We start from the raw sequence: 12,719 nt of genomic DNA on the forward strand, positions 1-12,719 counted from the left end.
GGTAGTAGAGAAAAAAAAATCAATATCCCACGAGTAACTAAGATAGATTGCATAGCAAACCGATATCGGCCAAGAGCATTGGATTATGATAGTATTTCCTGGGAACCATCGCAGAAGCTCCGGCACTGCCTGTGATGCACGAGTTCCGCGAATTCACAGCTTCACTCACATTATTCTTTCTGGGAAATGGTTTTGTGAAAAGAAATAGCACACTGTAATTGCGATCCAAGCTGAAAATTTTATTTCGAGTGCCACTCACAACTGTGCATAGCCAGAAAGATTTAAATAATGTGAAATGAATATGAGAATTGTTTTAAAGTGACCAGCTCGTCCGTTTCAAAGAAAATGTTGTGTTCGTAAACAAAATTCAGCAATTGCTAAGTGGTTCTGAATACCAATCTACGAGTAGAAGTTTGAAAAGATTATTGTTCAATGGGAAAACTATTTAATTACAAAGAAGATCAGCATCAATTATTGATGGATGAGAAAAAATCTGATCAATCAGTAATTTATTCTTGATAAAAACCACACAATATCTATTTGTGATGAACCGGTATTGAATCTATCAGACCAAGTTTTCTAATATCTTAACTTTTTGTGCTGTTTCAAATGAAAATTATGCAAATAAAAATTATTGTAAGTTCAAAGTTACTAGAATGATATAAAACATTTACAGAGGACCGATTCACAACAGATTCGATTGGTTGTGTTTGTGTCAACATGCGTAAGCAATCAAACATGAGGAATAATTACAAAGCTGCGAACGTACTCAATTCGAAAAATAAGCAACATTCGCGCTTTATCGCGATCACATAGGATCCTTTCCATATTTACAGATTTCAAAATGTATACACACTAATTGTAGGTAATCATGCCAGCCGACCCGGAGGCACTGACTGGCACAAAAGCACAGCACCACACCGGGTAGGGGAAACACATCAACTGCCTCAATTCAATTCCATCACTTCGGTCGGCTGTGTCACGTTGGCTGGCAAATTGAAAGAGTAAAAACTTTATCCGCAGTCGCGGTCACGCGGGTCTGATCATTCGCTTCGCCGCGGCCGGCTCGGCATACGACGAAAATGCAGCGGCGGCAAGAGTTATTGCTCGCACCTTCGAAGTGAACACCACATCCGTCCTATTTATGGCGATTTGTTGGAAGGCATCGCTGTCGAACAACACGCTGCAGCGCAGCAGCGGCCTTTTGCTATCGGTCGGGCAAATATTCTTGTAAGCTCCTGTCGTCCGTATGCAGTAGATCAAGTCTAATCAGATGGCGTGAATTAGCCAACCGCCGATGGACTTGCCGTCTCTAGGCGCACTCGCGTCGAAACACACGACTAATCAAACATGCCATACACCATTTTAGGCATCACCAATAAGTAACAGCTTGATAAATATTGAGCAGGTTGATCGTTGCGACGACGCCGCGCCGTGGCAGATTTTAGAGCGCGTTACACTCAAACCATCCGATCCGTCAGACAGCTGTCAGATATTCCACAACGTGCCAGGCTCGCTATGGAGGTATGTTTGCTGGAAATGTTTTATTTATGTATAACCCCCAGCGGAATAGCGTGCACATTTCTTTACATCAATTCTTATTAGCAAAGCAAAATGCATATGGTGCTTACAGATGCGTATATGATAAAATCCATAGTCGGTACAAGGGAATGAACCTATATGAATGAAACCAAAAAATCGGATAGAAATGATCAAAAAAAGAAGAAAAATTTGGACATTTTTGATCGACAAAGTTTTTATGTACTTCATAACAAACGGATTACGAATTATTTATTGATTTATTTTCAAATGATTGAAGTCTAATATTTTTTGAATGCCATATCGGTGTGATGCTTTCAACAGCCGCGCTTTCCTTTCTTGAACATTGTATATTTTAACTCTTAACGTTTCCAAGCCACTACAGACTTTTCAGTATTGCCGTGAAACCGCGTTATCCCACTTCTTTGATAACTAATCCGAGATAATTCGCATTATTGCATCTTATAACATAGGATTGGCCATATACCCCAAACAGGCAGAACTCTATTTTTACTGTGATTAATTCTCTGTGATGTTTCTCGGGGCGTAATGATGAAATTTAGTCAGGTCCTCATTTACTAGACGCAGCAACCAAGCAGGTAAGTTACAGACTGACTGGACACCATCAGAAAACAGTTGGATCAAGAGTTTTGACACATTGTGAAGATCGTGGCAATACATTGTAAACAAAACCCATCCTAGCGTTGAACCTTGCGGGACACGAGAGTTTTAGCTGCCACAGTAACGTTTCTTCACAGTAAAATCAATGGATCGATTGATTTACAAGACGCGTGCAGGTAGGTCCGGAGCATTTACTACTCGCTCCAGAAAACAAAGACTATCCTAGAAAGCATGGACACAGTCTAGTCAGAGACCGGTGCCATTTCGCAATCCTCTAGATTTAGTCCATTTTTGCAGCTGCACGATGATGTTTATTTTTAACTCTCATCATTTTTGCAGTGGTGTATATTTTACAGCCGTGTTTTGACATAAAACAACATCTTACTGCAAGGTATCATTGCAAGATTTAAATTTAAAGGGTGTCCCACATCAAATTGCATCACGGATAAAACGCTGTAGAAAAATACCCATTGGGTATTTTCTCTTGAAAGTTACCCATTGGGTATTTTCTTTTGAATATTTTGGTAGAAGTAGTTTAGAGTGTATTGTTTACACTGCATTTTTATCGCTGTCAGTTTTTCTAAAATTGGAAAAAATGGCATCACCCGAAAAGGAACGTCGCAAATTGATTTTGCGCTAGCACCTGGAAAATCCTCAACTCTCTCGTCGGTACATCGGAAAACAACTCGGAATCGTGCAGTCAACGGAAAGTCGTGTGATTAAACGTTACTACGAAACTCTGAGCATCGAACGAAGGAGAAATGCGATCAGAATGGATGTTCTATTAGTGATCAGGATCACAAGCGTGTCGTGAAAGCGTTTAAGCGAAATCCCAATCCTTCGGTCAGGGATGTGGCCAATCTGTTCAAGTCTTTCATTCAGAGAGCCAACAACCGGGAGGAACTGCATACGGTACAAAATGCAGAAGGCTCCAAATCATGACGAACGGTGAAATACGGTGGGAAAGTTACGGGCCCGGAAACTGTACACCAAGATGCTGACGAAGCCTCATTGTCGCATCATAGATGATGAGACTTATGCCAGGGCGAACTTCCGCCGGCTTCCGGGGCTACTGTTCTTCATCGCCCAATACAAGTTTAACGTTCCAGAGGAAGTAAGGAAGCAGAAACTTTCAAAGAAATACATGATTTAGCAAGCGATCTGCTCATGTGGCATACGGAGTGCGCCGTTCGTGGCTACCGGGACTGTAAACGGGCAGATCCACTTCAAGAAGTGTCAGAAGCAGCTGCTTCCTCTGAGCACGAGGACGCTACGATCTTCTGGCCGGGTCTAACTTCGTACCACTATTCAAAGGATGTACTGGATGATACAAAGCCAACGGGGTAACTTTCGTACCCAAGGACATGAACCCCCCCAACGCACCGGAACTAAGGCCCAATGAAAAGGCCTATTATAAAGCAGTTACTAGGAAAGCATCCCAAGGAGGTCAAATCTGAGGAAGATATGAAGAAAAAGTGGATTTCCGTACACAAGAAGCTACAGCCAGATGTTGAACAAAATTTTTTGAGTGGAGTTAAGCGTAAGGTGCGAGCATACGGCTATGGTATTGGAGTTGAATGAAATAAATATGCCGAAAGCTTACTAATGGATTACATTTTATTGTCTGAAAGTTTTAAAAATACCGGTCAATCAAGTAATTTTCTACAGCGTTCCTTCCGTGATGTAATTTGATGTGGGACACTTTTTGGAATGGGAAACTTCTAAGGATATAACATGCACAAGGGAGTCAACTATTTCGATATCCACGTGCAGATCGCTCATACACTGACTACTGAATCCTGTGTTAGAAATAAACGAAATACCATGTCTAGAGCGTGAATTCCTGCGGTGATCATTTTCACAATGATCACGGAACTAAACTCCGAGCAGCTCCCTGAAGAACGGCGTTTACTTCAAGCAACGCTGAATGGTCTTTCAAACCTGCCCACGTTACACCATACATGGATGGAGCGTGGGATCGTTTGATCAGAAGCGTAAAGTAAAAACTCGAAGCCATACAAACGGGCAAGCATCGGACTCCTGCAAGTCCTGGAGTACATGCTGGTATAAATCGAGAACGTTGTCAACTCCGTCCTCTGACCGACATTTCCATTGATGGTGACGTATTGACTACGGATCACTGAGTTAGCTAATGCCTTGAAGTTGTGGGTCTCCGTGGCCAATTCGCAGATGTTTCAATCACGCAGACATATTTTGGAGATTGAAACATCGAATGCAAATCGCAGTATCTACGAGTGACCAGAAATGTTCGCAATAACTTTCGATACTTTTACCCCTTCCTTAACTTTTTTTACAGGGGTCCGGCACTCGATATGAATCCTTTTCAAAAGACCAAAAATTAGAAAATGATTTTTATCGATGATACAAAACTTGCGAAAAAAATCATAAATTCAGAATCAATTCATTTTGGCTCGAAATGACCACCTTTTTGCTTGACTATCAACATTAGGCCGTATAAATAAAAGAGTTAGAGCAAACGCTCCCATAAAATTTACACGGGAAAAGCAAAGCAAACTGTTTTATTCATACGGCCTATTGAGACGAATTGCAAGCTGTCCGAATGTAACTTGTCGGTATTTTGGCCCACTCACGGACACCTCGGACCTTGCTCCAAAATGGCCCGCAGAGAATAATAATCGATTGGAATCTCATTCGGTAAATGCGAGGACCATTATATGGTCAAAACGAAGTTCGGAACGCTTGTTTTATATTCATTCCTGCTTCAATCGCACTACACTTAGTGAGAAGGTACCGAGTCTTGATAAAACATTAATGGTCTGCGACCAAAACGTTTATTTGCCAGGGTTTGTCAAAGCAGTATTCAGAACACTTTTCTGATAATATGTCGCATATATTTTGCTGTCAGGCTCAATTAAAACGCGGTCAAAGCGGCCAAAATTATCAGTTTTAGCGGGCGCTGCTTCTTGGCAATCGACCGATGCTTCAAATTGACGTATACTGACGTTCGGTCAAGTCCTATCGTTTTGAAAGTTTACGAATTGCTCACTTTGGATATTTTTCTGGTAAGAAAACATTTTTTTGTGAAAATTGTGTAATACAATTTTTGGGCTTTTGGCTTCACGTTGGCAGAGACTGCTTGAGCATTTTGCATTAGGAAGCTTATGTTTTTCACAAATCTTGAACATCATTCTTGGGCACGAACGACAAATTATTCAGAACATCATTCATTTCGTTTTGCTTCCAAAAGGGTTGATTTTTTTTTTTTTTTTTGTATTTTTAGGTCGCGCCAAGTAAAATAGGTTGGCTACCCTAATTCTTAATCGATTTTTACCCAACTGCAATTTTCTAATGATAAGCGGAACGTTCAACCGGCAAATTTCTAGTAGGAATTACCCGCCAATTCTTACAGGATTATGATTATATTGCATCAACTACATCATAGGTTAAAATCACTCTGAATCCTCTTCCAACGAATAAACTTTACGACTTCATCCAAAGAATACATTAAATTACAAAATATAATAAAGCGTAAAAGTGAAGGGCCTATCGTGTAAGTTTTTTTTCGAGATCAAGCTTAATTTTTGTTCGAAATCGAACATCTTCCCATAGAATAACTGCATGAAATCTAAAAATGATTTCTATTTCTCTCTCCCGCTTTATCGTTTTAAAGTAGATCACCACAAAAATTGTCTGGCTATTTTCAGTTTTACTTTATTTAATTAATATAAAAAAGATTGCTGTAACTATCTAAAAATTTAGAATGTATAAAAAAGGGCCTAATTGTCGCCGTATCCATAATTTGAAAATGTCAAAGGTAGAAAGGGGATACTATACCTACTGTCAATTAATTATACATAATTAAATCAAGCCCCAAAAATTTTAGGTATGCAAAATTTTCAATTGTACATTTCAACCATGCCCATCAAAGGAAACTTTCATTATTGGCAATAATCAAACAAACGGGAAGTACCTATGTGCAGTGTTATATCCCCTACAGCATAAGCCCCCTTTTTATGTTTACCTTTAATTTGCGAATATTTTTCTGAAGAGGTAGTTGTGTGCTGTTGATGGATGTAGTAAACCAAATTCATTGACTGAATGTTGAGTGGTACTGCTGAGGTTGTGCAATTTTTTGTTTTTATCCCAAAAAGTACCTACCTCCGACACTGGTCATAAATGTCTTCTTTCCTCGTAGCGAACAAAACTGGTCACTGCTCAATCGGTTCCGTTTCCGGATGTTTCGTTAGCGAAAAATTTTCTGACAGTTTTCACTTTTTCTACAACTGGTGCTCTGCCACTTGCTCCCGAAAAAAACTATACTCTGAAGATCTTCTAATTGAACGGTTCCACCTGTGATAGCAAGTGGGTCGCACAGCACGTTCTACTAAAGGCAATCGATATTTACCTTTTCTGTCAGAGGGGAAAAAATACACAGTTTATAATAGGAAGAAAAGTAAATTCGCCATCCGTAACAAGGCGCCGTTGCGGTCACTTTTCTCCGTTGTCTTTTTCACTTCCGCGTAACTGTGGTGGCACTCAATGGCAACTTTCGTCCCGGAAGCAGAAAATATCAAATTTTGCTAAAGAAAAATCACCTTTATTCAATGCGCTCCGGATATGATGATGCACACACCGAACCCGAACCGAATCGATGCAAAGTTTAGCATTAAATGACGACCGACGAACGGGGAAAGGAGTTGGTACATAAAATCCCGACGAAGCAATCTCCCTGGCATACGACAATATGTGTCCACTTTGATGGTAGAAGAAAGAATGAAACTTACACAGCTGCAGCAGCAGCATAAATCTTGCCTGTCGCAATAGCAACGAGCGCTGATGGTATGTGTGCAGCTATCCGACATCAGGAAAAGTTTGACAACCGTCCGTTCGTGAAACGATATGTAACTACTAAGCGTTACTGCACCAAAGGAAGGGCTCGTTAACAGCCGATGTTCAACTGATTCAGAAAATTATATCAAGAGCAACATTTCAAATAGGCCGAAGTCAAAACTGACAGTTTCGAGAAAATCGATGTTGAAACTTGAGCATCATTTTTTAACTCCTTATTTGATATAAACAGTGTTGCTTAGAATTGAATGTTACATTATGATGCAAAAACATAATAGTTTAATGTGTAATGCAACAACTAGCAGAAAAAACATTGATTTACTTTGTAATTTGCAAAAATATGCGTTTGGCCGTTTTCGGAGATCATTCGGTAATACGACTTTTTCATAAGGCTGATTGGATTATCAATTGTTGATGGGGCCTTTGACATGAGGCTTTTATTTACTGTCAGTGGTGATATGATTTTGGTGTTGGGCCGGCTTTTAGACGGCGTTTCGCGTTTGGCCTTTTTTATCACGTTGTTTTGAAGCGCAATGGCTAGAAAAGGTTAAAAATTCGTAACTGGGACTCCGATCAGCTTTATTAATTCTACTAGAAAAGTTGGGGTTTAATTTCATCAGCAAATCTGCCACCGTTGAACAGGTTTGTGAAGCGAAACGTGTTACCCGTGAGGTGCGGCAGTGCGGCAGTCGCTATTGGTAGTGTGAAGCAGCAGCAGTTCATTCATTTAGCATTTCTAACTCACAACAGCGTGCAAGTGAATCACGCCTTGGTAGTTCAGCGATAGTAAATGTCTCGGGCGCGCAACTAACGAACTCTGTCCGGTTCCTCCACAGCTGATATATATATATACAGCGAAATAGCTTTTTTCGTGCAAGCCGAAAAGTAACGTAAATTTTTGTTGCCGCGCAGGCTTAAGTACTAAACATGTCGTGTCTGTGAATGACCGTGTTATTTATGCAGGTAGCATCGTATTGTTTTTTCCGGTCGTCCGTCGAGTCTCTCGCGCAATTGGACGGCGGGGATCATATTCGCAGCAGCAGCAAGCAGCAGAAATCCCACAACAAAAATAGGGCCGAATGCAAAACAAAACACAAACTGCGTATAGGCTTTTTCATACAGAAGGGCTGAAGCACAAAATGAAAACTTTGTTGCCAGTTTTCACATAAGGCTTTTTCAAATTTGCTTTTTAAGACTCATAAAGTTTTCAAATCGCTATGATGTTTGGTGTTATTATAGATACTTAAAAAAGCTTTAAATATAACCAAAAAACCAGTTTTTTTATATTTTGCACTTGGGCCCTATTGAAATGTTGCTCTTGTATTATCCTTTTGATCACGTTCAATATTTTTTCTCGTGTCTTCAACACTCAGAGAAAAATGTGATTCCAACAATATTTATGTGTGTTATGCATACAAATAGTTTTTTTTAACTGAAATGTACGGATTTTATAACGTTGCGGCGAATTGACAGAAAACCCACGGAAAAACCGTCAAATTGCTACGTAATAAAATCCGTATGCGTTGTGTCTGGACCTTAAGGCAACCTATTTTTAAAGTAGCTTCGAAAGAACGTAACTCGATATAAGGCAATTTTTAGTTCGATATAACGTAATGTGACATAATTTTTTAAAAAATCTAGTAATTTCTACTTGGCACAAACTATTGCTTTTTTTTTATTTTAAAGTATATGATATGATGGTATATAAAATCCTGTTATATGGATTTTTAAAATTCAATATATTAAGAAAATCTTTACACCACTCTTCGTTTTTTTCATATTCCTTAAGGTGAAATGAGTCGTCAATCGTCATTGATTTTGTGAATTTCAAAAGCAGTTTTTTTGGTTTAAAACAAAAATTTTATCCATGAAAATATATTCTCTGTGTTCAGATTGGCAAGAAGAATGCAGCGAATACATTCTTGAAGCCGCTGTTTTGGGCCCAAGAACTGCTTCTGAAATAGGGCTTTTCAACGAAAAGTTAATGACTGCTAATTTCCCGTTAATGTATCTTCCAAACCACATCATCGTAAAAATTGGAAATTAACAGTTTGAAAGGTTCCCCTTTCGCTTTTACTTCGATTTAACATATCCAAAATAAAAATAAATTTGCTTTATATCGAGGTTTTACTTCTTCTTCTTCAGCAGCATAGAGCCGGGGTGGCTCGTGCTGTTTCAAGCACTCGTCTCCATTCAACTCGGTCTTGGGCCACTCGTCGCCAATTTCCTAGTCGTCTCAGAACTCGCAAATCGCTTTCGACCTGGTCGAACCATCATGCACGTTGGGCCTCCCTGTTCCTGGTGCCGGTGGGGTTGTTGAAGAGGACTATTTTCGTCGCACTGTCGTCCAGCATCCTTACGACATGTCCGGCCCACCGTAGCCTGCTAACTTTCGCTAGATGTACGATGGGAGTCTCCCCAAGCAGTGCCTGTAGCTCGTGATTCATACGCCTCCGCCACTCTCCGCCTGCAGTTTGTACTCCGCCAAATATCGTCCGCAGCACTTTCCGCTCAAACACGGCAAGGGCGCGTATGTCCTCCGTAAGCAGCGTCACGGCTTCAAGTCCATAAAGAACTACCGATCTAATAATGGTTTTGTACATTGTTAGCTTCCTGCGGAGGCGTATGCTTCCTGATCGTAGCGTTTTACGAAGGGCAAAGTAGGCCCGATTTCCCGCTTGGATGCGCCGCTGGATCTCCTTACTAGTGTTGTTGTCCGCGGTCACCAGCGATCCCAAATACACGAACTCCTCTACCACTTCTAGTTCGTCGCCGTCAACGGTTACCGTCCGTGGGATGCGCGCATTTGTTTCCTTTGAGCCTCTTCCTTTCATGTATTTGGTCTTCGACGCATTTATTTTTAGCCCAATTCTCCTAGACTCCGCTTTCAGTCTGGCGTAGATTGCCTCCGCCGTCGCAGAGTTCCTGGCAATGATATCGAAGTTATCTGCAAACCCTAGAAGTTGGCTACTCTTGGGTAAAAATCGTGCCTCTCGTTTCGATGCCCGCTCGTCGGATCACCCCCTCAAGAGCGATGTTGAACAGCATGCAGGATAAACCGTCACCTTGTCTCAACCCTCGTCACGTCTCGAAGGGACTCGAGAGTGTCCCAGAGATGCGTACGAAACACATCACTCGATCCAATGTAGCTTTGATCAGTCGCGTCAGTTTGTCCGGAAAACCGTATTCGTGCATTATCTGCCATAGCTGGTCTCGATCGACTGTATCGTATGTTGCTTTGAAATCAATAAAGATGTGATGCGTGGGCACGTTGTACTCCCGACATTTCTGCAAGATCTGCCGGATAGTAAAAATTTGGTCCGTAGTTGCACGAGCCCCCATGAAACCCGCCTGATAATTCCCTACGAAACCTTGTGCTATCGGTGACAGCCGGAGTAACAGGATCTGAGAGAGTACCTTGTAGGCGGCGGTTACCAGCTTAATACCACGATAGTTGCAGCAGTCTAGCCGATCACCTTTTTTGTAGATGGGACAAACCACTCCTTCCATCCATTCCTCCGGTAGCTTTTCCTCCTCCCAAATCCTCGAAATAACCCAGTGTAGAGCCTTTGCTAGCGTTTCCCCGCCATGTTTATAAAGCTCTGCCGGTAGGCGGTCCTTCCCAGCGGCTTTATTGGTCTTCAGCAGCCTGATTTCTCGTTTGACTTCTTGGAGATCAGGTGCTAGAACATTACTATCTTCCATGGGCGCTCCTAGGTTATTTTCCGTTTCACCTCCTTCTGCGACTTTGCTATTGAGGTGTTCATCGAATAACTGCTTCCATCTGTCCACCACCTCGCGCTCGTTTGTAATTAGATTCCCTCCCTCGTACCTACACATGTCAGGTTTCGGTGTGTAGCCCTTCCGAGTTTGGTTCATCTTCTCATGAAACTTGCGCGTGTCATTAGCTCGGAATAGTTGCTCTAATTCTTCACGATCTCTGTCCTCCTTTTGGCGCTTTTTTCTCCTCAGGATCGTGGTCAACTGGTTCCTAGCTCGTCGGTACTTGGCCTGGTTCTCTCTAGTGGCAATACTTAGATAATTTTTCCAAGCATTTTTTTTCTCTTCCGCCGCTTGTTGGCATTCCCCATCAAACCAATCATTTTGTGTACTCTGAGGCTCAATACCTAGTGCCTAGGGCCTCTCCGATGCCCCAACCGTCTTCGAGGTTTGAAGCACCTAACTCTAGCTGCCTGATGTTCAGCCGAGGAGGGCGGCTTTGACGTGTCCGGTATACGGTGGACAGCTTTGAGCGCACATGTACTGCTACTAGGTAATGGTCAGAATCAATATCCGCACCCCGACGGGAGCGTACGTTCGTGATGTTAGAGAAGAACCGACCCTCTATGAGAACGTGGTCAATTTGGTTCATTGTACGTTGGTCAGGTGATCTCCAGGTGGCTTTGTGGATATCCTTGCGCGGGAAAAAGGTGCTTCGGATCACCAGCCCTCGGGAAGCTGCGAAGTTTATACATCGTTGGCCGTTATCGTTTGTGTCGGTGTGCAGGCTATGGGGTCCTACCAGCGGTCTATACATTTCTTCCCTACCGACCTGGGCGTTCATATCCCCGATGACGATCTTGATGTCCCGTGACGAGCAGCTGTCGTACGTTGCCTCCAGCCTCGCGTAGAACGCTTCTTTCTCATCGTTGGGTCTACCTTCGTGCGGGCAGTGCACGTTAATGATGCTATAATTGAAGAAACGGCCCTTTATCCTCAATACACACATTCTCTCGTTGATCGCCTTCCAATCAATCACGCGATCCTGAATTCCGCCCAACACTACAAAGCCCGTCCCCAGTTCGTTGGTAGCGCCACCGCTCTGGTAAAACTGGGCCTTTCCGCCACGGATCCTCCATACCTTCTCTCCTTTGCGACAGATTTCCTGCAGAGCTACGATGCCGAGTTTGCGGGGTTCCAGCTGTTCAATCAGCACCCGCTCGCAACCTGCGAAATTTAGCGATCTGCAGTTCCAAGTCCCGAGTCTCCATTCGTCGTCCTTATTCCGTCGCCTAGGTCGATGCCGAATATTCCGCTCCGTATATGCTTGAATATTGTTAGTTTATGTTTAATTTAGGTGTGTAGCCGTACTGGGGCAACACTACCGAGTCTCGCGTTGGGGCTGCCATCTTATAGTGCCGAGACTCACTATACCTCCTTCCCGGTTAGTATACGACCTAAGTTTCCACCGGGGTTGGTTACCCGATCTCCGCTAAGGTTGCTCGTATTCCGGCTGGTACCACGAGGAGGTCGGAGTTGCTGGATAAGAGGCTAACGACCACTATGGGGTCTATATTCCGCATTATCCAGCCGTTTACCAACCAGTAAATAGTTCTATCTTGAATAAATTTGCTTTGAAGGTTTAATCTACTAGTTTTCTTTAGGATCGGATCATCTTCGATTCTATTTTCAACTTTAGGTTAATTTGATTGCGAAGAGATACTAGTCTTTCCACAGCTGCTAAAGGATCTCATCACAGCAGTTGTTCTAATCTTCGTTTTTGTCATTTTCGCTTCAGGGCGGATAAAAACATTAAACAAAACAAGTTTGGAAGCAAAAAAGTACATACAGAACTACACAAATAGAGAGCTAAATGCAAAGAGGAAATGAAAAGCTTTTGCTAGCTCAATTTTAGAACTATCATGGCCATACTCCCAACCAACAGAAAGTTTTACAGGTTTCCAGTTTAGCGTTTTTATAGATTTAAAGGTTTTGGTATGAAAATCAGC

At 42.1% G+C, this 12,719-nt stretch overlaps 1 protein-coding gene across 1 annotated transcript in view; it reads right to left on the minus strand.

Moving 5' to 3' along the window:
* LOC128741520 (GTPase-activating protein skywalker) overlaps positions 1-6,840 on the minus strand; it is a 125,049-nt gene extending 118,209 nt beyond the window's left edge. The window contains exon 1 of the mRNA XM_053837395.1: positions 6,301-6,840. The gene's annotated coding sequence lies outside the window, so the exon portion shown is untranslated. The remainder of the gene's footprint in view (positions 1-6,300) is intronic.
* Positions 6,841-12,719: the final 5,879 nt, after the last annotated feature.

Source organism: Sabethes cyaneus, chromosome 3 (assembly GCF_943734655.1).
Source record: "Sabethes cyaneus chromosome 3, idSabCyanKW18_F2, whole genome shotgun sequence".
Lineage (NCBI taxonomy): Eukaryota > Metazoa > Arthropoda > Insecta > Diptera > Culicidae > Sabethes > Sabethes cyaneus.